Source organism: Sus scrofa, chromosome 18 (genome assembly GCF_054392235.1).
Source record: "Sus scrofa isolate SSC_HxYL_T2T_F1_AM1 chromosome 18, Sscrofa_HxYL_maternal_Yorkshire_Landrace_v2.0, whole genome shotgun sequence".
Taxonomy (NCBI): domain Eukaryota; kingdom Metazoa; phylum Chordata; class Mammalia; order Artiodactyla; family Suidae; genus Sus; species Sus scrofa.
The window spans coordinates 39,672,446-39,698,843 of NC_139400.1; the positions used below are offsets into that span (position 1 = coordinate 39,672,446).

Here is a 26,398-nt window from a genome sequence, read left to right on the forward strand (position 1 = left end):
ATACATGATAACATTAGCAATCAGGGAAGTACAAATGCAAACCACAGAGACCATTTTACCTCCATGAGGTTGGAAAATTATTCAAATGTCTCTCAGTATCAAGTGATAATGAAAATGCAAAGCAATGAAATTTTTACCTGTGGTTAACTGAAATATGAATTCTTATGACTAATCTAGAATATTGTTGGTTATTACATAATCAAGTTGATCATACACAGATCCTAAAATAAAGCATTTTCGTCCTAGAGAAGACTGTGCTAATGCATACCAGAATATATGTACAAGTATGGTTGTGGCGGCATTTTTTAATATACCCCAAAATTGGAATAACTCAAATGTTCAAGAGTAGAATGGATAAATACACTTTAGTACATTTATACAATAGAATGAATGCAAGCATGAAAGTGCATGAACTACTTACCATCCAAAACATGGGACCTAATCAAACTTAAAAGTTTCTGCACAGCAAAGAAAACCTCAACAAAACAAAAAGACAACGCACAGAATGGGAGAAAATCTTTGCAAGTGAATCAACTGACAAGGGATTAATCTCCAAAATTTATAAACACCTTCTGCAGCTCCATACCAAAAAAACAAACAACCCCATCCAAAAATGGGCAGAAGATCTAAACAGACAGTTCTCCAAAGAAGACATACAGATGGCCAAAAAAACACATGAAAAGATGTTCAACATCACTCATTATTAGAGAAATGCAAATCAAAACCACTATATAATCAAAATCAAAATCAAAACCTTACACCAGCCAGAATGGCCATCATCAAAAAGTCTACAAACAATAAGTGCTGGAGAGGGTGTGGAGAAAAAGGAACACTAGTACACTGTTGGTGAGATTGTAAATTGGTGCAACCACTGTGGAAAACAGTATGGAGAGTCCTCAGAAACTAAAAATAGAACTATCATTTGATCCAGCAATCCCCCTCCTGGGCATCTATCCAGAGAAAACCATGACTCGTAACGACACATGTACCCCAGTGTTCACTGCAGCACTCTTTGCAATAGCCAAGACATGGAAACAACCTGAATGTCCATCGACAGAGGAGTGGGTCAAGAAGATGTGGTCCATATACACAATGGAATATTACTCAGCCATTAAAATGAACAAAATATCAGCATTTATAGCAACGTGGATGGACCTAGAAATTATCATGCTAAGTGAAGTCAGTCAGACAATGAGACACCAACATCAAATGCTTTCACTGACATGTGGAATCTGAAAAAAGGACAGACTGAACTTCTTTGCAGAACAGATGCTAACTCACAGACATTGAAAAACTTATGGTCCCTGGAGCAGACAGTTTGGGGGGTGGGGGGATGTGCTTGGATTGTGGGATGGAAATCCTGTGAAATTGGATTTTTATGATCATTATACAACTACAGATGTGATAAATTCATTTGAGTAATAAAAATAAAATACAACAAAATAAAATTTAAAAAAAACAAAACAACAAAATGAATTTCAGAAACAAAATTTTAAATGAAACTGTTGCTGAAGTATTCTTACACAGTGATTCTACTTATGCAAAATCCAAAACTTGGCAAATAAAAACAATATATTATTTAGGTACTTAGTGGCAAAACTAAAAAGAGTAAGGGAAAATATTAACACAAAAATTCAAGCTATTTGTTTATTTCCGTGATGAGAGAGTAAGAGAATATGATCTGAGAAGGACACAGAACAGGGTTCTAAGGTTCCGGTCAAACACTATTTTTTCTAAGACTTTAATTGTTCTTGTATTAGAGCAGTTTTAGATTCAGAGTAAAATTGAAAGGAAGGTACAGAGATTCCTCATACACTCCTTTGCCCCCACATATGCCTAGTCACCTATTATCAACATCCCTCAACAGAGTAGTACATTTGATGGGCCTACAGTGACACATCATTACACTCAAATCCATACTTTAGGTTCACTCTTGGTGTTGTACATTCTTTAGGTATGGATAAATGTATAATGATATGCATCTACCTTTGCAATATCATACCAAGTAGGTTCACTGTCATAAAAATCCTCTTTGCTCTACCTACTCATCCCTTTCCCCCCCCAAACCCTGGTATCCACTGACCCTTTTACTACCTCCATAGTTTTGGCATTTCCAGAATTTTGCACTGTAGAAATCATATAGAAGATAGCTTTTTCAGATTGGATTCTTAAAATTAGTAATGTGTTTTTAGGGGTCCTCCATGTCTTTTTAAAGCTTGCTAGCTCATTTCTTTTAGCAATAAATAATAGTTCATGATCTGGATGTATTGCAGTTTATCCATCACCTACTGAAGGAAATCTTGGTTACTTCCAAGTTTTGCCAATTAAAAATAAACTTCTACAGCATCCATGTCCACGTCTTTTGTGTGGACATGTTTTCAACTTCTTTAGGCAGATACCAAGAAGCCTGACTGCTAGCTCTGCTAGTTCATACGGAAAGAATGTTTCCTTTTGTAAGAAACTGCCAAACCTCTCACAAAGTGGTTGTTAAGATTTGCATTTCAATCAGCAGTGAATGAGAGTTTCCGTTGTTCCACAGCCTTCAGCATCTGTGTTGTCAGTGGTCCAGATTTGGGGCATTCTAATAGGTGTATTTCCCTGATGATATATGATGTGAACCGTCCTCAGCATGCAGAATTTCCCAGGCCAGGGACTGAACCCACACCATAGCTATAACCAGAGTCACAGCAGTGATGATACCTGATCTTTAACTCACTGAGCCATGAGGGAACTCTGATGTAAACCAACTTTTTTATAAGCTTATTTGTCATCTCTTTGTCTTATGTGGTAAAGTGTCTGATGAGGTCATTTGCCCATTTTTTAATTGGCTTTTTTTCTTATTCCTAAATTTTAAGAGTTCTTTGTAAGTTTTGGATAACAATTGTTCATCAGCTCTGTATTTTGCAAATATTTAATCCTAGTCTGTGGCTTGTCTTCTCATTCTCTTGACATTTACTTTTGCATAGTAGTAGTTTTTAATTTTAATGAAAACTAATTATTCATTATTTCTTTCTTGGAACATGCTTTTGGTATTGTAACTAAAAAATCATCACCATTCCCAAGGGTATCTATGTTTTCTATTACGGTGTCTTCTGGGAGTTTTATAGCTTTGCATCTTACCTTTAGGTCTGTGATCCACTCTACTTTTTGTGTATGGTGTTAGGTCTGTGTCTAAAGTCATCTTTTTTGTATATGTGGATGTCCAGTTGTTCTAGCATCATTTGTTGAAGAGACTGTCTTTGATCCATTGTATTATCTTTGCTCCTTGGTTAAAGATCAGTTGACTCCAGTTATATGAGAGTCTTTCTGGGCTCTCTTTCTGTTCTATTGATCTACTTAATTTTTTCACCCAATATCATATCCTTTTGATTACTGCAGCTCTTGAATTCTGACCATGTCAGTCCTCCAACTTTATTCTTCCCTTCAACTTTAATTTTCTGTATTGTGAACTAAACAATGCTTCTCAGATTTTTTTTCCCCCTCCTTAGGTAGAATAGGATGACTAAGTAGCTGGGGTTACTTAGCTGGGTGTTACCCACTTCCATTCTCCCTCATGAAAGTCTACAGCTGGCTGGTGTTAAGTATATTCCTTCCACCAGGTCAGGTAGGCTCAAACAAAGCCCCAGCTGGTTAGGATTTGGTTAAATGGTTTCTCCTGAGGGCAGACCTTGTTAAGCACAGAGTGCTCTGGCATCTTGCAAGATGGTTGCTTTTCCCTTACCCTGGTAAAAGTGTGAGAGAGTTTTTCCTCAGTTTTTCTTCAGATACTTTGAAATGTGGTCGAGTTACTAGATGTAAAACTCACAAAAGTATGGCGGGGTCCCTCCTTATGGGGGTCCCCCTGGAGTTTTTAACTCTCAGAGTTATCCTTTGTGAAATTCCAGCAATTCATTTGTTACAGTTCCAGCTTTCCTGCCCCAGTACTGATTTCCAGGAGATTTCAGCTTGTGAATTTCTTCTTTGGTAAGTTTGAGTCTCTATATCTATTTGTATGTCTCTTTAATTTCATAGCCAGTGGTTTGCCCTGTGATTTCACTTCTTATGTATCTTAGAAAAGTCGTTGGGTTTTTTGTTTGGTTTGGTTTTGTTTTGGTTCTATTGGCATTTTACTTATTGTTAGAATGGAGCAAAAACTTCCAACCTCCTTACATGAGGGATTGAAAACTGGGAATCCGTGCTCTATTGTTTTAAACTTAGCGGTTGATACACACGAGTTCATTGTATTATTATTTTATAATATTTTATAAACTTGAAAAAATAAGTTTATTTTATATGGTTTATAAACTCGGGATGTATGTTGTATATTTTACAATATTTCTTCAGTAGTAAATATTTATTGGGAGAATCTTTATTGCATAAAAATTGCAGTCATCAATGCATTTTAAATGGATTACAGTTACCATTTAATCATCAAACTTTTAGCCACATTTTACCTGACTTGCCCTTATAATGAAAAATGGGTCTCATTGATTACTTAGATTGTCATGTATCATTCTTCTTCTTATCACTCTGATTCAGCTCTTCAGTGGTAAAAAAAAACACGAGTCTACAAGTCACCTAATTGTAATTTTCCTGACTTTTAGGATTCTGTAAAACTTGGGAAATGGAAGTTGTCTTTTAAATTGGAAAATGAGTCATTTGGAAATGATTAAATACTTTAGGAACAATTTCCTTTGTATTCCTTTTAATAGTTACCCACCCCTCTCCCCAAAGAATGTGGTTATATTGAAGGGTCATTGTTCTTCTTCATCCCTCAAATCCTATGATAAAAACTTTCTAGCAAATCGGGTCCTTTGCTTCCTACCATGTGTGACCAGTAGCAAAATCCATTTTGTCTCTTCTGGTTAGAAAAAAAAAATGTGTGATTTGTATGTCTCTACTATACCATTTCTATAAAGTAGAATTTGATAATTTATCTTGAAGAATTCCATGCTGGTGAAATGAAATGAATTTTATATTACTAGGTGAAGTTTCTAACATTCGGCTATTTTTAGAGTTTTGTTTGGATGATTTATTTATTAGAAGACATGCTATTAAATTCCTTTTTCAGTTCCCTATGAATAAATAGCCCACAAGTGTCCTTAACTTACACATGATTTGGGTTGTGTGGGTTGGCATGCTTTTTCTCTGTGAACAAGGTGGCTTACATAGACCACATGAGAGAGTTCCTTGAAGTGCAGGCACACTTGCCAAGGTCCTGCTCCTTTGCCTCAGGCAATGTCAGTATCTTTCTTTAAAAACTATAGTCTCACAAAAAGCCAGCTGAAGCCTATTGCTACCTGCTTTAGCAAAGAGATCTTGCTCATGGGTTATGGGGATGGCAATTTCTCTGTGGTTCACGCCTGCAGATATCTTGGTCTTACAAAATCCCCCTACAGATGGTCTCCTGGCTGTCTCTTCTTTTCCCTCTGGTGTGTAACCTTTAGCCCCTTGGCAATAAGAAGGAAAATTTTGTGGAAATGTTCTTTTGGAGATATATTCTTATGCTTTCCAAGATCCCCAAATGCATTCAGGTTGATGATGGATTTCTGTGTGAAAAATAGAGCTTATTCTCAATGTCAAAGGGACTTGCATTGGCTGGGGCTTCCCATTTCTGTAGTAAAATCTCTCTCAGGGGACTTATTTTCTTCTTTCTCTCTCATGGTGCCTAGGCTTTTAACAGAGGGTCTAGCCTCTATGTGGTTTTGGTTATAAATATTTTCACAGAAAAGTTTCAATTAAGGGAATCAATGTGGAATGAATCTACTCCTATTTAGAAGAAAGGACATATTTGATGATAAAACACCAAAATGGGTTCTGTGTTCTCCTCCATCTATATTCTCCCCATTAGAGCTCATCTATCCTAATAACTTTAATTATCACATCTGCAAAAGTGTGTGTCCTTTTCTCCTACACTTTTTCCTGAACATGTTCTCTTCTCCTGAGGACTCTCTACAATTTATTGTATTATTACTTATGACTCTTCTTGGATGGTAGGTTTTCATCCTAAACTGTCTGTCTACAAATCCTAACTCATGGTCTCTCTCCCACCCACTTCCAATCAATTCTCACCCTACACCACAGTCAGTTGTACCGTTGTTTTTTTATCATTACAACTGTCCTTATGTCTTGTAAGTCCTTCCATTGAATTGTCTCTCTTATCTAGCCCTCCTTTCTTCTCACTCACAGGACCATAGTTTAAGCTTTCTCTGTCTCATTGGAAGTATCCTTATAGCTCTGCCAGTGAATTCCAAAGCCCCATTCCTTCTGGGCTCTGACCTAGTATTGGCAAAAGTGGAAGAGGCAGGTGATGTCGTCAGTTCAAGTCAGCAGGCAGAGGCATTCAGAGTCAGACTGCAAGAAAAGCACTAGAGAGAAAACGTGAATGATCATGTTATAAGACCATTTGCGGTATCCCCTATTTTATATCATCTGGTAGTTATAGCCATTCCAAGCTACTAGTAACAGTCAAAATAAAGAATTAAGTTCATTTTTCAAGACAGCCCTATTCCTGGTTGAGAAAAGAGCAGACTTGCAAGAATTGAATCATATTATTAGTAGATCTCTATTGCCCACTACATTAAGCCTAGACATTTTTTGCCATCAATTTATGGCTCTGGATAATCTAGCTCATCTAACATGTCCAAACCTGTTTCTTAAAACTTTTCAATATGTAGCTTCTACCAGGTCAAGTCAGTCTCCTTAATGTTCCACATGATAATCCAATTTTCATCTTTCTACCCGGTCATGCTGCTTTTCCCAGAATGCCCTGATTGTTATCCATCTAACTATTATCATATTTAATCTTCAGTGCTTAACTCCAGGGTCTTTTCTAATGAAACATTCTTCAATTATTATGTCCAATATTTATCTTTTTGTATCCCATTGTCTCTTCTGTGTTACATATTGAACACTGTTTTTTTTTTATTTTTTTTATTTTCCCACTGTACAGAAAGGGGGTCAGGTTATCCTTACATGTATACATTGCAATTACAGTTTTTCCCCCACCCTTTCTTCTGTTGCAACATGAGTATCTAGACATAGTTCTCAATGCTATTCAGCAGGATCTCCTTGTAAATCTATTCTAGGTTGTGTCTGATAAGCCCAAGCTCCCGATCCCTCCCACTCCCTCCCCCTCCCATCAGGCAGCCACAAGTCTCTTCTCCAAGTCCATGATTTTCTTTTCTGAGGAGATGTTCATTTGTGCTGGATATTAGATTTCAGTTATAAGTGATATCATATGGTATTTGCCTTTGTCTTTCTGGCTCATTTCACTCAGTATGAGAGTCTCTAGTTCCATCCATGTTGCTGCAAATGGCATGATGTCATCCTTTTTTACGGCTGAGTAGTATTCCATTGTGTATATATACCACCTCTTCCGAATCCAATCATCTGTCGATGGACATTTGGGTTGTTTCCATGTCCTGGCTATTGTGAATAGTGCTGCAATGAACATGCGGGTGCACGTGTCTCTTTTAAGTAGAGCTTTGTCCAGATAGATGCCCAAGAGTGGGATTGCAGGGTCATATGGAAGTTCTATGTATAGATTTCTAAGGTATCTCCAAACTGTTCTCCATAGTGGCTGTACCAGTTTACATTCCCACCAGCAGTGCAGGAGGGTTCCCTTTTCTCCACAGCCCCTCCAGCACTTATTATTTGTGGATTTATTAATAATGGCCATTCTGACTGGTGTGAGGTGGTATCTCATGGTAGTTTTGATTTGCATTTCTCTTATAATCAACGATGTTGAGCATTTTTTCATGTGTTTGTTGGCCATCTGTATATCTTCTTTGGAGAAATGTCTATTCAGGTCTTTTACCCATTTTTCCATTGATTGATTGGTTTTTTGGCTGTTGAGTTGTATAAGTTGCTTATATATTCTAGAGATTAAGCCCTTGTCAGTTGCATCATTTGAAACTATTTTCTCCCATTCTGTAAGTTGTCTTTTTGTTTTCTTTTTGTTTTCCTTTGCTGTGCAAAAGCTTTTCAGTTTGATGAGGTCCCATGGGTTTATTTTTGCTCTAATTTCTATTGCTTTGGGAGACTGACCTGAGAAAATATTCATGATGTTGATGTCAGAGAGTGTTTTGCCTATGTTTTCTTCTAGGAGTTTGATGGTGTCCTGTCGTATATTGAAGTCTTTCAGCCATTTGGAGTTTATTTTTGTGCATGGTGTAAGGGTGTGAACACTGTTTTCATTCATTCATTCTGTGGATATTTGCTGAGAAGATTATACATGATTCTGAATCTATATAATCACAAACTCTGGTTCTCATGGAGCTAATCATTTCTTTAAGGAGGAAAAATATGTTCAACAAAAAGCATAGTGAAGTCAATTCTGCTTCTAGAGGTCATAGAACTATTTATAGAAATATTTGTCCAATAGCTAAATAGTCAAGAGTAAGCATCATTTTTCCAGGTACACAAGAGGAGTGAATTTATTCCACAAAGAGTGAACTTAGCATTTAAATATGTACTCTTATTTCTTCCTATCTTCAATTAGTACTTTTTAAATGACTAATAGTGAACAAGAAAGAACTGAGCAAACAGATGATAATCTCTGAGTGCTTTTTACGTACAAAAATATATGAAAGTAAACTCCGTGGCCTCTCATAGAAAACTACTACACAGAAAGGGAAATGGAGGACTGCTTTTAACTGACTTCATCAATAATTAAACTGATTAGCTAAGTTAGTCAAATTACACGTAGGCACAACCCAGAGAAGCCTGCTGGTCAGTAAAATTATGAATTACAAGTAATATGCTTCAGCAATCCCACTCCTGGGCATCTATCTGAAGAAAATCATAATTCAAAAAGATGCATGCATCCTAATGTTCACTGCAGCACTATTCACAATAGCCAAGACATGGAAACAGCCCAAATGTCCATTGACCAAGGAAAGAATAAAGAAGATGTGGTATGTAAATATAATGGAATGTTACTTAGCCATAAAAATGAAATAATGCCATTGGCAGCAACATGAAAAGACCTAGAGATTTCATACAAAGTGAAGTTAGTCAAATTGTGAAAGAGAAACATTATATGATATCACTTATCTGTAGAATATTAAAAAAAATGGATACAAATGAACTTATTTGTAGAATAGAAACAGACTCACATACTTTGAAAAAAAAAAAGCTTATGGTTACCGAGGGGCATAGGTTGGGAGAAGGGATGGACTGAGAGTTTGGGTTGGCAAATGCGCAATGCAATATATGGAGCAGTTGGCCAACTGGGACCTGTTGTACAGCACAGAGAACTCTACCCAATATTCTGTAATAATCTGTGTGGAAAAAGAATCTGAAAGAGAAGGGTTGTGTGTACATGTATAACTGAATCACTTTGTTGTACAGCAGAAATTATCACAATAGTGTAAATCAACTCTACTTCAATAAAAACGTTAAAAAATGAAAAAAAAAACAAGTAATAAAATTCTCAAATTAGTCATAACAATAAGGAGAAACTATTTATTGAATTTTAGAGTGTGTTTGGTCAGTCAGCGCAGCCTGAGGGAGGATGCTTTCCAGAGAGAGGGATAGGAGGCAGGAGGACTGGACACCCCCGCAAAGACGGTCATGGCGGAGGGCACATGTGGAAGGAGTGTGGGCAATATTTTCAATACAGTGGCTCCCTGTAACATCTAACCACTTCAGTAAAGTTACTAAGGTATAGCCTCTCATTAAGTTTCTGACAGAAAATGAAAAAGAGGCTAAGCTGCATATCTCTATGATGTCTCTTCAGGTGGAAACTAGACAACACTCTTGGATGCAGAAACATGTGGCCAAAGAAAGGCACTGGAAATAAGACTGGAGTAATGCATGAAAATTGTTGGAAAGGAGAGGCGCTATCATAGATCTAGGAAAGTTAGGACAATATTTCCAGATCTTGACAGATAGAGAGGTTACAGCTAAGTTATTTATAAGCAGACTTTGAATTATTGAAGCAACAATGAAAATGAGGAAGTTTTGCTTGGTATTCTTGTCAATTTTCTGTTTAAAATCCAGCGTACTGTGAACTCTACAGCATTTAAGCCAATGCTTGCTGCTGCTACTCTGATTGCTAAGAGGGCAAACATTTTATGATAAGTTTCAGAAGACTTCAAAATCATTTGAGAATCTTCCAGGAAGTCTGTCTAATGAATATTTCAAATAATAGGTTTTCAAAAATATACTATAAAATGTGTTTATATGTTTGGGGGGAATACTTGAAGCTCTCAAATGAGGGTAGAATGATCATTTAGAGAACATTTCACTAACTGGGGGCTGGGGGGGTAGCATAGGCAACTACACCCCTGTGGAAAACCTCTGAATAATGATCTAGATGATGAATATAAATGCTGATTTTTTTTTCCCAAGCCCATTGTCTCCAAATATCTCAAAGATTTCACAAGGGCTATGTGGTGAAAGAAGGTGTGGGGGGGATGGTGAAAGAGGGAGAAAGGAAGATGAAAACACAGTCGAATTAAATGAGTTTCTACTAAATAATATACCTTGCCTTTAAATGGGGTGTTTGTTGTAAAATACATTATTTAAGATATGATACTTTAAAAAATGCAAACACTGACATTTCACTGTTATCTCATTTAGATTCTTGAAGGTAAATAAAATATGCTAAAGGCAGTCATGGTAGTTATTGGGCTCCAAACTAATAATTCTACCAAAGCAGATATAAACTCATTGGGAATCTGGAAACCAATAGAGAGGAGCTTCCACTTAACCCATGTCTGGAGAATCCATCCTCTATGGAGCCTGAAGAAAAAATGTGTATGACTGCACTGTATTTCCTATAACATTCTGTGATTTTTAAATATTAAGAAATAATTTGCTTTCAAAATCATTACATAACTATTGGTTAGTCATTAAAATGAATTGATGGACTCTGTAATATGTGCTGGACTGTGAAAATAAAATTCTCATTACTTTTAAACCTACATTCTAGTAGAGACATGTTAAAAAGTAAAAGAACAATAATGCTTTGCTACAGAGTGAGTGGTGCTATGAAGGTGCAATAAAGCAAGATGAGTGCATTCAGATTAGGAGACAGTCCTACTTCAGATAGTGTTCTCAGCAATAACCTCTCTGAGGAAGTGACACTTGAGTAGATATGCGATGAAGTGCAGGAATATTCTATACGATTACTCAAAGAAAGAACATTCAGAATTGAGGGAATAGCAAGTATAAAGACCCTGAGATATAAACAACCTTGCTTTGTTCAATGAACAGCCAGGAGATCTGCGTGGTTAGAGCATATAGAAAGTACATTAGGGAATTAGGTTGGAGATAAAGCCATAAAGGTAAAAGTATATATGGCCCTGTAAGCCAGGATGAGACCCCTTTACTTTATTAAAGTAAGAGGAATAAATTGGAGGGTTGAAAATGTGGGACATAACCTGATATACATTACAAGATCACCTTGATATCAATGTGTAGAAATGACTCTAAAGAGGTGAAAATGGAAACAATGAGAAGAGTTAGGGAGCTATTGAAACAATACAAATGGGAGATGACAGTGGCTTGGATTGAGATAGTAGCTGTGAAGTTGGTAAGAAAGGGTTAATTCCAGATAGATATTTGAAAGATGACAGTACCAGCAAATTGATACTATCATTCCTAACAGATAATTGTGAAAAAATAACATATCTGGATTTCCACTTCTCACCAAATGAAAAGAGACCAAATTTATCCTCCTGCAACTAGAGAATTGGAAAAAGTGGATAAGAGATCATTTTTCAAACTTGAGTAATAGGCAATTCATGAATGTGATCGGTAATGAAGAGAAAAATACAGTGAGCCTTCAATTTCACTGGAAGTAGTTTCTAGACAGCAGCTCAAAGAAGAAACCCAAAGTGCCCAAAGCCCAAGTCCAGATGTCCCACTCTATTGAGAGGTCAGAAGTTGAAGATCTGGGAGGACAAACAGCTAAAACGTGTAGGAGAGACTACTATTGAGGAGGGAGATATGCAGAAAGAGGGCTCTGGGTTGAACAGAGAGCTGTTCTTGGGCTTTAGGCTTCATGAATGTTTGTGCTCTGTTGATGGGAATGTACATTAGTGCAACCACAATGGACAAGAGTATAAGGATTCCTTGCAAAATGAGCAATAGAACTACCAAAAATTAAAAGCAAAAATAAACAAATGCAACCTAATCAACTTTAGAGCTTTGGCATAGCAAAGGGAACCACCAACAAAATGAAAACCCAACCTACAGAATGGGAGGAAATATTTGCAAAGGATATGAATGATAAGGGGTTAGTATCTAAAAATATACAAACTGCTCATACAACTCAATATCAAAAAAATAACAACCATTTCAATCAAAAAATGGACAGAAACCTGACATTTCTCCGAAGACATACAGATGGCCAACAGGCATATGAAACAATGCTCAACACTGCAAATTGGAGAAATGCAAATCAAAACCACAATGAAGTGTCACCTCAGATCAGTCAGAATGGCCATAATCAAAAAGTCTACAAATAAATGCTGGAGAGGGTGTGGAGAAACGGGAATCCTTCTACACTGTTGGTGGGAATGTAAATAGATGCATTCTCTGTAGAAAACAGTTCCTTAGAAAAAAACAAAAATAGAACTGTATCATATGAAGCAGAACCTATTCCTGGACATGTATCCAAAAAAGATGAAAACTCTAATACAAAAGATACATGCACCCCAATGTTCATAGCAGGACTATTTATGATAGCTAAGACATGGAAACAACCCATATGCCCATTTGATAATGTGCCCATTTGACAATTGGTCTATCAAATACAAATACATGAGAGGAACTACCTGAGGAAAGAACCAATGGAAGGGAGCTTGCAGAAAAATTCCAGAGGCTGAAACATGGATAAAAATAATTCATATTCCCACCAGCCTGATAGAAAAGATGCTGTAAAATAGGGAGTATTAGTTAAAATCCACAGAAGAATCGTTTCCTAGTTGTGGGGCTAAATTAGCCCAAGACTACACATCACTCTATATATGCCCTAATGCAATTTAAAAAGCAAGCCTTGAAAACATCCATCTGATTTCAAGGAATGTAATTCCATGCCTGAATAAAATCTGATTCTATGTAAGGGAATGTGGCAAGAGACAATTCACAATGTCTAACAAAAATGAGACAAATTACGCTAAATATACAAAGATATACAAAAATGTGATTCAGAACCAGATTAAAAAAATAATTCATAAAAAGTAAAGCATGAGGAGTTCCCTTTGTGGTTCAGTGGGTTAAGAACCTGACATAGGAGTTCCCATCATGGTGCAGTGGTTAACGAATCCGACTAGGAACCATGAGGTTGCAGGTTCGGTCCCTGCCCTTGCTCAGTGGGTTAAGGATCCGGCGTTGCCGTGAGCTGTGGTGTAGGTTGCAGACGCGGCTCGGATCCAGCATTGCTGTGGCTGTGGCTTAGGCCAGTGGCTACAGCTCTGATTTGACCCCTAGCCCGGGAACCTCCATATGCCGCGGGAGCGGCCCAAGAAATAGCAAAAAAAAGACCAAAAAAAAGGAAAAAAAGAACCTGACATAGTATCCACAAGAATGCGGGTTTGATCCATGGTCTCGCTCAGTGGGTTATGGATCCAGCATTGCCACAAGCTGCAATGAAGTTTACAGATGTGGCTTGGAGCCAGTGTTGCTGTGGCACAGGCTTCAGCTGCAGCTCAGATTCCACCTCTAGCCTGGTAACTTCCAAATGCAGCAAGTGCAGCCTTAAAAAAAATTAGAGCATGAAATAAGAGAAATAGAAAGTGCAAAAAAAAAAAAAAAAAAAAAAAAAAAAGCCTTAAAGGAGCTACTATAAGCATTTTCTATTTGCTCCACTAGGTGAAGGAAAATATGTGCACATGAAGAGAGAAAGGAACTAAATGAAAAAGGCAAAAGTAGAACATCTTGAGATTTAAAAAGTATAATGTTTAAAATGAAAAACTTGCTGGATGACACTAAAAGTATATGAGAAACTGCAGAAGAGAAAATGAGTAAATTTGCAGACATAGTAATGTCAACAATCTAAAATGAAAGACAGACAAATGACTGAAAAAAATGTACAGAGCATCAGTATTCTGTGGGGCAATATTAAGTATCTATCATACTTGTAATTAGAGTTCCAGAAGGATGAGGCAGTAAAAGCAGAAAAATGCTTGAAGAAATAATGGCTAACCATGTTCCAAATTTGATGAAAAACTCAATTCACAGACCCCTACATGCAACAAATACCTAACAGAATAAGCCTGAGTAAAACTATGACAAGGTACATTAAAATCAAATTGCTGAAAACCAGTTATAGGTGAAAAATCTTACAAACAACCAGAAGAGGGAAAAGATGCCTATATTTAGAGGGAAAAAAAATTATAGCAGACTTTTTGCTAGAAAATATGCAGTAATTTCTAGCAAAAGGACAATAAAGGAAAACCTTTGAAGATCTGATTAAAAAAACAAAAAAAAAATCTGTCAATCAAGAAGTCTTAGGCCAGTACAAATACCATTCAAAATGAAGACAAAATAAAAATTTGCAGGAAAATAAACTGAGAGAATTCATGACATACAGATGTGCATTATAACAAAATAATAGTAATTCTTCAGAGAGGAGGAATTTGGTACCAGAAGGAAATTTTAATCTATACAGAGATAAAGAGTACCAGAAATGGTCAGTATATGATTAAATTAAAAATTATTTTTTAATTTATAATTTTTTGTTAAAATACAATTATTTAAAGCAAGATAATAGCAGTGTACGGTTGGTTTTATAGTATTTGACAACATGAATAAATCTCGAATCAAACTACGTGAAAGAGCCAGAAACAGTAGACTACATTCTGTATGACTCTGTTTATATGAAATACTAGAAGATGCAAAGCAAGAGTGAAGAAAACAGATCACCAGTGGCCAGGAGTGGGCATGGCATAGCAGATTGACTGCAAAGGAATGTAAGGGGAATTTAAGCATGATAAAAATCGTTTCTCTTAGGATTTTAGTGGTGGTTACTGATACAGGCCAATCTCAAATATACAGCAGGTTTGATTCTAGACTACCTTGGTAAGGCGAATATTGCAATTTTAGTTTCCCAGTGCATATAAAAGTTATGTTTAAGCTATTAAAGTGTTAATAGCTATTGCAGTCTACTAAGTGTGCAGTAGCATTGTCTTTTGCAAGTACACACCTTAATTGAAAAATACCTTGTTAAAAAATGCTATCATCTGCCTTCAGCATTTGTAGTAGTAACACCAAAGATCACTTATTGCTGATGATAATGATAGTGAAAATGTTTGAAATATTTTAAGAATTACCAAAATGTGACACAGAAATGAAGTAAGCAAATTTAAAAAAATGGTGCCAATAGACTCAACACAGGGTTACCCCAAGCCTCCATTTTGCTTAAAAAAAAAAAATACAGTATCTCTGAAGCAAAATAAAATGAGATATACCTGTAATCACAGATTAAATTATACACTTAAAGTTGGTGACTAACATTGCAAGTATGTATATGTCTGCAAAGCTGATTTTATAATGATATTTTAAAAAAGCAAGACTGTCAGTCTAAAAGGAAAATCATAATCAAATAACACTTTTCCACTTTTACATTTGAAAAAATGCTTGACAACTTTTATTTTGACTGACAATATTTTTTGACTGATGTCTAGTTTTTGGACTGATTTGACTGTTCTTCATTCAAATTAGTCAAACAGATTTGTAGATGTGGTCATGACCCTCATTCAGAATGATCTTTTCTTAATGTATGCCTGGGGTTGGTAAGCTATAAAAGGGCTACATGTAAATGAGGAATAGAGTTTAAAAAAACCTGATAGAGGGCACCAAAGCTAAAACAGAAAGCTAATTTCCATCTCTTTTCTTCATTCTGATTCAGTTTCTAAGGCTAGTAACAGACTTTCCTGAGAGTCTGTAATGCCAACATATCCTTAATTCCTTAGGATCCAGCTCTTCTATTTCACTCTACCCATAAAAGTTGGAACTATCTGATTCATTAATGTTTCCTGTGTTATTAGAATTATACATAGTAAATTTAATCCTCACTCATATAAGAATATTTATCATGCTTCAAAAAATACTGATTACCACTGTTTGAGTCAATAAAAGAAATCCAAGGGTCTACTTTTTATTAGGCAAATAAAAATACAGATATTGTCAGAATTATGTTTATTTCTACCTGTCATATGAAGAGGAACTTAATTGGATTTTAGACAGAGGACCTGATGTAAAACAATAAATTGCCTGATTATCTTTTTAATTACATCCAGTTGCATTTCTAAATATATTTTAAAAATATTACCTTACTTCTCAACAACAAATATTGTCACTATTTTATTTTTTTCAAAATAGTTCATTAATTCACAAATTGATTCAGATGGAAAATATTCCTAAGATAACCACATTAAATCTTATCAAAAGAACCTAATACTAATGAAAATTCCAAAAATTGAAAGATCTAAATTCTATAATGCTCACTGTAAAATCTAACTTCACTACTTCTCAGAGAAAACAGAAGGAAAGATATCTAAATCTAAACAATGATACACATTTTCCTGCCAAATTATTAAATGTATATAAGCAAATATATACTTTTTATTCAAATAATATCCTAATATTCTTATCAGAAATTTTTCTTTGCTTGAATATTCTCATAATAGTAGAAATTTAAAAACATAATAGCTAAATTTTCATTAGGATAGAATAAAAAATAGTATGCTTTCTAAAAATAACTTCAGGAAATATCATTAGCTGTGAATATTATCATTATTTAATAATTTTGGGATATTTATGTATTTTTTAATTTAATTGATACACAGTTGTTTTAATGGAAAGCTTCAACAATATAATATTGTACTGGGATGTAGTATAATATCCCAGAATTATTTCATAACAAATATGTAATTGGTTTTTTTTAAGTATTGACCTAATAACCAAGAATTCTCAAGGAGAAATCAGACCCTACTCTGAATTAGCCTAGATTAGACCTTGACAATTTTTAGCCTTGCTGTAGGACTGTTCAATAACAGGTTTAGAGAAGAGCAATTGCTTAACTTGATACCACACTTAGAAGATGCATTTTTATAGAGAATATTATATCTTTCAAATAATAGTTAACAGAATATAAGTGTCCAGGGACACACTGTAACCACCTCCAGGGGAGGAGTCCCGCCAACCATGTGGAAGAGAGCAAATAGCATAACAATGTCTGCCCCCAGAAGCAGGAGTCCCAGCATGGTTTCTAGGTTTGGGGATCATTAAGAAACATGACACAGTCTTTGGAAGGAACAATGCTTTATTCCCACAAAGAGACAGAACGAGATCACCTTCAATAGTGAGCATGACTCTCTCATGGCCAGTGGGTTTTTCCCTGAAACCCTGATAGTAGGGAAATGGTCTACACATAGCTGTTTTGGTTTATAGACAGAGGACCCCATTCCTTCTCCACTGGAAAGAGATACAACAGTGGGGTTGACCGGTTGTCTTATGTCACACATGATTTGCAGAACAAGTTTGGAACAGAGAGATTCCCAACCAAAAAGATATGCCTGTCACATGTGTGAGGGCTCCTTACCTCTTTGTAAGGAAACATTCTGGGTCCAAGGCACATTTTGCTATATAACTGCGGGGCTCTCAAGATGGCATCCTTGTGACTGCCCTTCTCAACAGTAAGTTGGTCAAAACCATGGAACAAAGGTCAGCAGATGCCTCCCCTCAGACCCTGACCTATGGCCACTTTTGTAAATAAACGTTTATTGGAACACAGCCATACTCCTTCCTTTCCATAATCATCTGTGGCTGTATTCATGGTATAATGGAGACATGCAGCTGCAACAGAGACCATCTGGGACTGTATAGAAAAGATTTGCTGACCCCTGCAGTAGAACACCACCAACTTCATAAGAATGTGATTTGTGCGCATAACGTTGCCATCAGAGATCAAAGCAACTGCATATGTGTTTGTTAACAAATATTCTTTAGTTGTAATGCATATTACAAGAAAGCAAACCAGAAGTATACAAAAAACAATTGGAATTTCTGAATCCTGAGACAATAATTAAAGTAATTGCAGAATGTGTCTCTTGGAGAATGTTAAAAATCTAGCAGAAAAAAAAAAAAATCTCTTCTCTTTTACTTGAAGGCAGGAGACTAGGCTAGTTGGCCTCTTAAAGACCCTTCCAGTTTTGAGTCAGTGATTCTCAGCATGGACGAGGAGTTTTGCTTTTAGTCCAGTCAAATATGTTTCTGCTAACCCCAGAAAACGCTTCTAAATGTACAACCGCTGACATTCTTAAAAGTAAACACAGTGTCTTTTCTTCTGGAAGATGCAATTGTTCAAATAATGACACTTCCTCTGACATTGACAGTGGCGAGTGGAGTAGAATGTCAGACTAAGATGAGAGACTATGTTCTAGTGAAAAATTGGATCAAGAATCCCCTGACACCACATCAGCATTTAACAGGCCAGACTCACCTGCCATTCTAGTGCACGCTAAAGGACAGGCATAGAATCAATGAAACAATCGCTAAACAGGATTCATTTTTTTTCTTTTTGTATTTAATACCAATAGTCAAAATGTTGGTTCTTCTATAATGGCAGCTACCAAACAAAAGGAAAAACATTCCAAGGCCTAAGAAAAGGAGGAAATGCATATCTTGAAACTAGAAAAAAATTTCTTCCCCAAATGCTTCCAGGATCACAGTCTACTTTTTCCCCTCATTTTTTATTCCTTTGGTGACATTCAAGTCCTAGAAAATGTTTTTGAAAGCAATTATATTTCTAAAGCAAGTTTTCCCAAACTCCCATAGCTTAACTTTTCAGCTTAAAATACCATGTTTTAAAAGGTGTTGGCATTCAGTTTTACCTAACAAATAACTGGGTCTTGGAAAAGAAAAAAAAAAAAATCTGACAATTTAAAAAGAAAAAAGTGTGTGTGTGTGGTGTGTGTGTGTGTCTGTAGGGGACTGCTTATTTCGCTTTGAATCAGTGGCTTATTTGAACAAATTTTTTAAAAATTTATGTGGATTACAGATTTTATTTTTCACATTAAATATAAAATGCTAAGTAAAGCTAGTTCTTTTGAAACTATTCATTTGAATATCAAACCCATCCATACCAGGTAGATGTATATCAGTTTTCGTTTTTCTAATTGTTAAGTGCAGATTATGGGCACATTCATATTCTTGCCTAAATATATATGAATGGCATTTATAAGAATGGGAAATTCCTAAGACAAAATAAAAATGTGAAATAAAGCTGTAATTTTTTTTCTTAAGGTATCTTTCTCCTCTAGCTTGGATAATATATAAGGAACCGGATGCTCTCCTGCCATAAATAACTATAAAATAAATATTAAACAGTTCTTGTCAGTAACTGAACACAAGGCTATGCAGGACTGTTAACTATGAAAGAAGAGACACAAATGAGATGATGTCTGTGAATATCCTAACTTTTCTCCTGGAGATGTTTTCTAGATCTGGATGTAGAGAAGGCAATGAAAAACAGAGCATGGTAACCTTACTGAGTTGAAGAGACAAAGATTTGAACTTGTCGGGTTTGAAGTGATTAGAATTTTTTGAGTATAATTATCAAAGGACAAAAAATAGCAAAACTACTCCAAAAAATCTGTGGTGGGGTATATTTAAGTCTTCATATGAATACTGATAGACTTATTTGTCCAGAGGGTACACAGGACCAGTCAAGTGGGGAACAGCTGGTTATGAGCTAAAAACCAAACAATGCCTAGGAAACATAGGACTGGGAGCTATTCAAGTTCTTAGCCAGCAATATGAAGAATTCTTAAATACTCATGGCATTTAATAAAATTCCCATTAAGGAATGATTTAGTAGTAAACAAACCATAGAGGAAATCTTATTCTAGACTCATTTTATGAAGCTTCAACACAAGAAATAACCAAGATGGATTCCTGTCATGGCATAGCAGAAACAAATCCAACTAGGAGCCATGAGGTTACAAGTTCGACCCCTGGCATTGCTCAGTAGGTTAAGGATCCGGCGTTGCCATGAGCTGTGGTGTAGGTCGCAGATGTGGCTTGGATCTGGCGTTGCTGTGGCTGTGGTGTAGGCTGGAGGCAACAGCTCCGACTAGACCCCTAGCCTGGGAACCTCCCTGTGCCACAGGTGCAGCCCTAAAAAGACGAAAAAGAAAAAAGAAATGACCAAGCTGATCTACAAGTAACTTGACTTCATACCAAAATGATATGCAGCTCTTGAGAGGAAGTCAACAAAATTAAGATACTCGAAACAGCATCCACAATGCATGCTAATCCAAGTCTACTTGATTGGAGAACAAGGAAAAAACGCAGTGCAAAGACAGCTTTTTCAACAAATTATTCTAAACCAACACCCACATGACAAAAAAATAAAAAAATAAAAAAATAAAAGAATCTAGAGATAGAATTTACAGCCTTGACAAAAATTAACTAGAATGGATCACATACCTAAAAATGTCAAATTCAAAACTATAAAACTCAAAAAATAACACAAGAGGAAACTTGTGTTTAGCGATGACTTTTAGATACAGGACCAAAGGCATGTTCCATGAAAGAAATACTTGATAAACAGGACTTCATTAAAATCAAAAATTTATGCTCTGTGAATAACAAATGAAAGAGAACGAGAACACAAGCCACTGACTGGGAGAAAATATTTGCAAAAGACACAGCTCATAAAGAACGGTTATCCAAAATATATATATATCTCCCTCATAAAACTCAATAGTAAGAAGGCAAACAATCTGATTAAAAATGAGGGAAAGACCTGACAGGAACCTTACAGATAAGATATGCAGAAGACAATCACACAAGAAGATGCTCCACATTATACGTCATCAAGAAATATAAATTAAAATGACATACTAATGCACACTTATTGGAATGTGTGTAACATTGACAACACATATGCTGGCAACCGTGTGGAACAATGGGAGCTCTCATTTCTGGTGGAAATGCAAATGGTAAAATTGTTTTTAAATTATTTTTTATTATTGTTATTTCCCCAATACAATTTTTCTCCTACTGTACAACATAGTGATCCCATTACACATACATATATACATTATTTTTTCTCCCATTATCATGCTCCGTCATAAGTGACTAGACATAGTTCTCAGTGCTTAACAGCAGGATCTCATTGCTAATCCACTCCAAAAGCAATACTTTGCATCCACTAACCCCAAGCTCCCAATCCATCACACTCCCTCCCCCTCCCCCTTGGCAATCACAAGTCTATTCTCCAAGTCCATAATTTTCCATGATTTTTTCTGTTAAAAGTTTCATTTGTGCTGTGTATTAGACTCCAGATATAAGTGATATTATATGTTTTTTTTTTTCTTTTGCTTTCTGACTTACCTCACTCAGTATGGGAATCTCTAGTTCCATCCATGTTGCTGCAAATGGCCTTATTCTTTTTTATGGCTGAGTAGTATTCCATTGGGTATATATACCACATCTTCCTAGTCCAATCATCTGTCGATGGACATTTGGGTTGTTTCCATGTCTTGGCTATTGTGAATAGTGCTGCAATGACCATGCGGGTACATGTGTCTTTTTTAAGGAAAGTTTTATCTGGATATATGCCCAAGAATGGGATTGCTGGATCATATGGTAGTTTGATGTATAGTTTTCTAAGGTACCTCCATAGTGTTCTCCATAGTGGTTGTACCAGCTTAAGTTCCCACCAACAGTGCAGGAGGGTCCCCTTTTCTCCACACCCCCTCCAGCATTTGTTGTTTGTGGACTTATTAATGACGGTCATTCTGACTGGTGTGAGGTAGTATCTCATGGTAGTTTTGACTTGAATTTTTCTAATAATCAGGGATATTGAGCATTTTTTCATGTGCTTGTTGGCTATCTGTATATTGTCCTTGGAGAATTTTCTATTCAGGTCTTTCGCCCATTTTTCCATTGTGTTGTTGGGTTTTTTGTGGTTGAGTTTTATAAGTTGCTTGCATATTTTAGAGATTAAGCCCTTGTCAGTTGCATCATTTGAAACTATTTTCTCCCATTCTGTAAGTTGTCTTTTTGTTTTATTTATTCCGTTGCTGTGAAAAAGCTTGTGAGTTTGATTAGGTCTCATTGGTTTATTTTGCCTTTATTTCTATTGCTTTGGGAGACTGAGCTTAGCAAACATTTGTAAGGTTGATGTCGGGGAATGTTTTGCCTGTGTTCTCTTCCAGGAGTTTGATGGTGTCTTTTGTTATATTTAAGTCTTTCAGCCATTTTGAGTTTATTTTCACGCATGTTGTGAGGGTGTGTTCTACTTTCATTGAATTGCATGCAGTTGTCCAGGTTTCCTAGCAATTATTGCTGAAAAGACTATCTTTTCCCCATTTTATGTTTTTTCCTCCTTTTTTCAAAGATTAATTGACAATAGATGTCTGGGTTTTTTTCTGCATTCTCTATTCTGTTCCATTGGTTTGGAAGACATTTGTTAGTTTCTTAGAAACTAAACACATCCATACCTTTTGATCCTTCAATCCTGCACATTGGTATTTATCTAAAGGTGTTGAAAATTATGTCCACACAAAACTCTGCACATAGATAGCTATAATAGCTTTATTCTTAATTGTCAAACCTTGAAAACAATCAAGATGTCCTTCAGTAGGTGATGGATAAACTGTGGAACATCCAGACCATGGAATATTATTCAATGCCCAAAAAATGAGCTATAAAGCCATGAAAAGACATGAAGTATTCTTAATTAGCATATTACTAATTATGAGATGACAATCTGAAAAGGCTACCTTCTTTTTTGTTTATTAAAGTATAATTGGTTTACAATATTGTGTCATTTTCTGTTGTACAGCAAAGCGACCCAGCAATACATATATATATACAATCTTTATCTCATATTATATTCCATCATTTTCTATCACAAGAGATTGGACATAGTTTCCTGTGCTATACAGTAGGACCTCATTGCTTATCCATTCTAAATGTAATAGTTGGCACCTACTAACCCCAAACTCCCAGTCCATCCCATTCCCTTCCCCCTCTCTCTTGGCAACCACAAGTCTCTTCTCCATGTCTGTGAGTCTGTTTCTGTTCTATAAATATGTCCATTTGTGCAATATTTTATTTATATTCCACATATAAGTGATATCATATAGTATGTTTCTTTCTCATTCTGACTTCACTTAGTTTGAGAATATCTAGTTGCATCTATGATGCTACAAATGACATTACTTTTCCTTTTTATGCCTGAGTAGTACTCCATTGTGTATATGTACATCTTCTTAATCCATTCATCCATAGTTGGACATTTAGGTGATTTCTATATCTTGGCTATCGTGAATAGTGCTGCATTGAACATTGAATGTATATTTACAAATTAGGGTTTTCTCCAGATAGATGCTTAGTAGTAGGATTGCTGAATCGTGTGTTAATTTTGTATTTAATTTTCTAAGAAACCTCCGTAATGTTTTCTCTAGTGGTTGTACCAATTTACATTCTCATCAACAGTTTTTGAGGGTTCCTTTGAAAAGTCTACCTTCTATATGATTCCAACTATGTGACAGTCTAGAAGTGGTAACACTATGGAGATAGTAAAAAGATCAATGGCTGCCAGTGTTTGAGGGGAAGGATGGATGAGTAGGTTGTATACAGAGGATTTTTACAGCAGTAAACCTAGTATGTATGATACTAGAAGGGTAGATATATATCATTATGTGTTTATCCATACCCAAAGAATGTACAGCACTAAGAATGAATCTGATGTAAACCATGGACTTTGAGTAATAATGATTTGTCATGTAGGCTCATCAATTGTAACAAATGTATTACTCTGTCGGGAGATGATAATGGGAGAAATTATGCATGAGTTGGCACAGGGTATAAATGGAAAATCGCTGTATTTTCCCCCTCAATTTTTCTGTGAACCTAAACTTCTCAAAAAAAATAAGGTCTATTATATTTCTGAAACAACAAACAAAAGTCAGGCAATTTTCAAATTTGATGAAAATTAAAACTTGAGAGACCCTCAAAGCCAACTGATTCCCAAAATGGAAAGACATAAAGAAAACCATAAGAAGGTATACCTTAATCATGTTGCTGAAAACCAATGATAAGGACAAAATAATTTTTTAAAACAGAATAAAAAAACATAATACTTGCAGAGCAACAAAGGCAAGAGTAAGAGCTGGCTTCTCATCAGAAGCAGTGCAAAATGAAGGACAATGTGATTATGTCTTTAAAGTTCTGAAAAACAGCAACCAAAAAATCTTGTGAATCTGAAGTTTTTTATGCAGTAAAATTTTCATCAAAAATGAAATTGAAATAAAGACATTTTGGCACAAACAAAATGAAGAAAACATCACCAGAAAAACTGTGCTATAAGACATATTAAAAGGAAATTCTTAAGGCTAAGGAAAAATTCTACCAAACAGAAACTCAAATGTATTTTTTTGAAAAAAAAAAGTTTATGTAAATAAATTGAAAACACATTTTATCATTTTTGTTTATTTATAAAATAATCCACAATTTCAAAAAAACTGACAAAGCATTTGGAAGTCATAATTCATATGGAAATATAAAAATACAGTAATAAAAGTATAAATGACAGAAGTAGAGTAAATGAAAAGGTATATTGCTACATAAGAGTCTTAGGGCAATATTACTTAGAAGCAGACTGTGATCAATTAAAGACAAATGTTAATATTCTAGAGCAACTTCAACAATGACAAAAAATAAATAAAACCAATAAGCCAACTGAGATAAAATAAATATTGTAATATACTCAATCTAAAGGAAAACAGAAAAAATGAATGGAACAGAGAGTAGGTGAAAGAAAACAGGAGAGACAAATAGAAAACTAATAACCAAGTGGGTAAATTAAATTCCAATAAAAAATAAATTAGATTAACTGTACATATATATTACTCTCATCAAAGAGAAGTAATTGCCTTACCAGATAAAGACTCAACAATATGTTTTATACAAAAATAAGAATTAAATATAAAAACATAAGTAATTTAAAAGTAAAAGGATAAAAAAGATATATCATGTAAATACTGTATAAAAATACTAGAGTGGCTATATTGATATTAGACAATTTTGACTTCAGGGCAAGGAATATTTTCAGAAATAAAAAGATCTTGCACATGACTAAAGTGTCAGTTCACCAAGAAGATATTTTAATGCAAAATAAGCATGTACCTCACAATCAAGCTTTACAATCTATAAGTCAAAAATGACCAGACTGAAAGCTGACACAAATTCAAAATTCGAGTGGCATTTTCAATGCTACTTGTTGATTGAGTAAATAAGACAGCAAATGGAAAAATCAATAAGAATCTAGCAAATTTGAAGAACACTAGCAATCAAATTGGGCTAATTGACATTTATAGTAAAAATCCACTGAACAATGGAAAAATGCACATCCTTTTCAAGTGTATATCATTCATTCACCGAGATAGACAAAATACTGATGGTTTTGTAAGATGACAAATAGATTCTTGGATAAGAGTAGAATTAAATTAGAAACCAATAATGAAAGATATCTAGAAAATGTTTTAAAACTTTGAAATATAAACAATATGCTTCTAAATATTCACAAAAGCCAAGACATGGAAACAATCCAGATGTCCATTGACAGACAATTGGATTAGGAAGGTGTGGTATATATACACAATGAAATACTACTCAGCCATCAAAAAGAACAAAATAAGGCCATTTTCAGCAACATGGATGGGACTAGAGACTCTCATACTGAGTGAAGTAAATCAGAAAGAGAAAGACAAATACCATATGATATCACTTATATCTGGAATCTAATATATAGCACAAATGAACATTTCCACAGCAAAGAAAATTATGGACTTGGAGAATAGACTTGTGATTGCCGAGGGGGAGGGGGAGGAAGTGGGATGGATTGGGAGCTTGGGGTTAGTGGATACAAAGTATTGCTTTTGGAGTGGATTAGCAATGAGCTCCTGCTCTGTAGCACTGAGCACTGTGTCTAGTCACTTACGATGGAGCACGATAATGGGAGAAAAAAGAATGTATACATGTATGTGTAACTGGGTCACCATGCTGTATAGCAGAAAAAAAAATTATATTGGGGAAATAACAGTAAAAAAATTTAAAAAATAGCACATGGGTCAAAGGAGGAATCATAAAGTCATTTAGAAAACATTTGAAATTAAATGAAAATGAGACATTAAAATATTTGTGGGATTCAGTTGAGGCAGTACATACATATATATATTATATATATAATTTATAGCTTTAAATACTTACGTTAGATGAAATCTCAAACTCTTAGCTTCCACTATGGGAAACCAAGGGAAAAAGTACAAATTAAAAACCAAATGAGTAAGGTGAAAATAATAAAGATAAGAGCAGAGGTCAATGAAAGAAAAAATAGTCAAAAAATCAGAAAAGAAATAATAAAATCCAAAGCTTGTTTCTTTTTTTT

General features: G+C 35.3%; 1 long non-coding RNA gene across 4 annotated transcripts in view; it reads left to right on the top strand.

Annotated features, from left to right (window-relative positions):
* The window catches only part of LOC106506806 (uncharacterized), a 424,630-nt gene that overhangs the window by 94,327 nt on the left and 303,905 nt on the right, over nt 1-26,398 (top strand). For 2 of the 4 annotated variants that reach the window (XR_014834198.1, XR_014834196.1), the window contains exon 1: nt 3,678-3,963. The exons of the other annotated variants lie outside the window; for them this stretch is intronic. This is a non-coding gene — a long non-coding RNA (uncharacterized LOC106506806). Of the gene's footprint in view, nt 1-3,677; nt 3,964-26,398 lie in introns of those variants that run through there. 4 annotated transcript variants of the gene reach the window in all.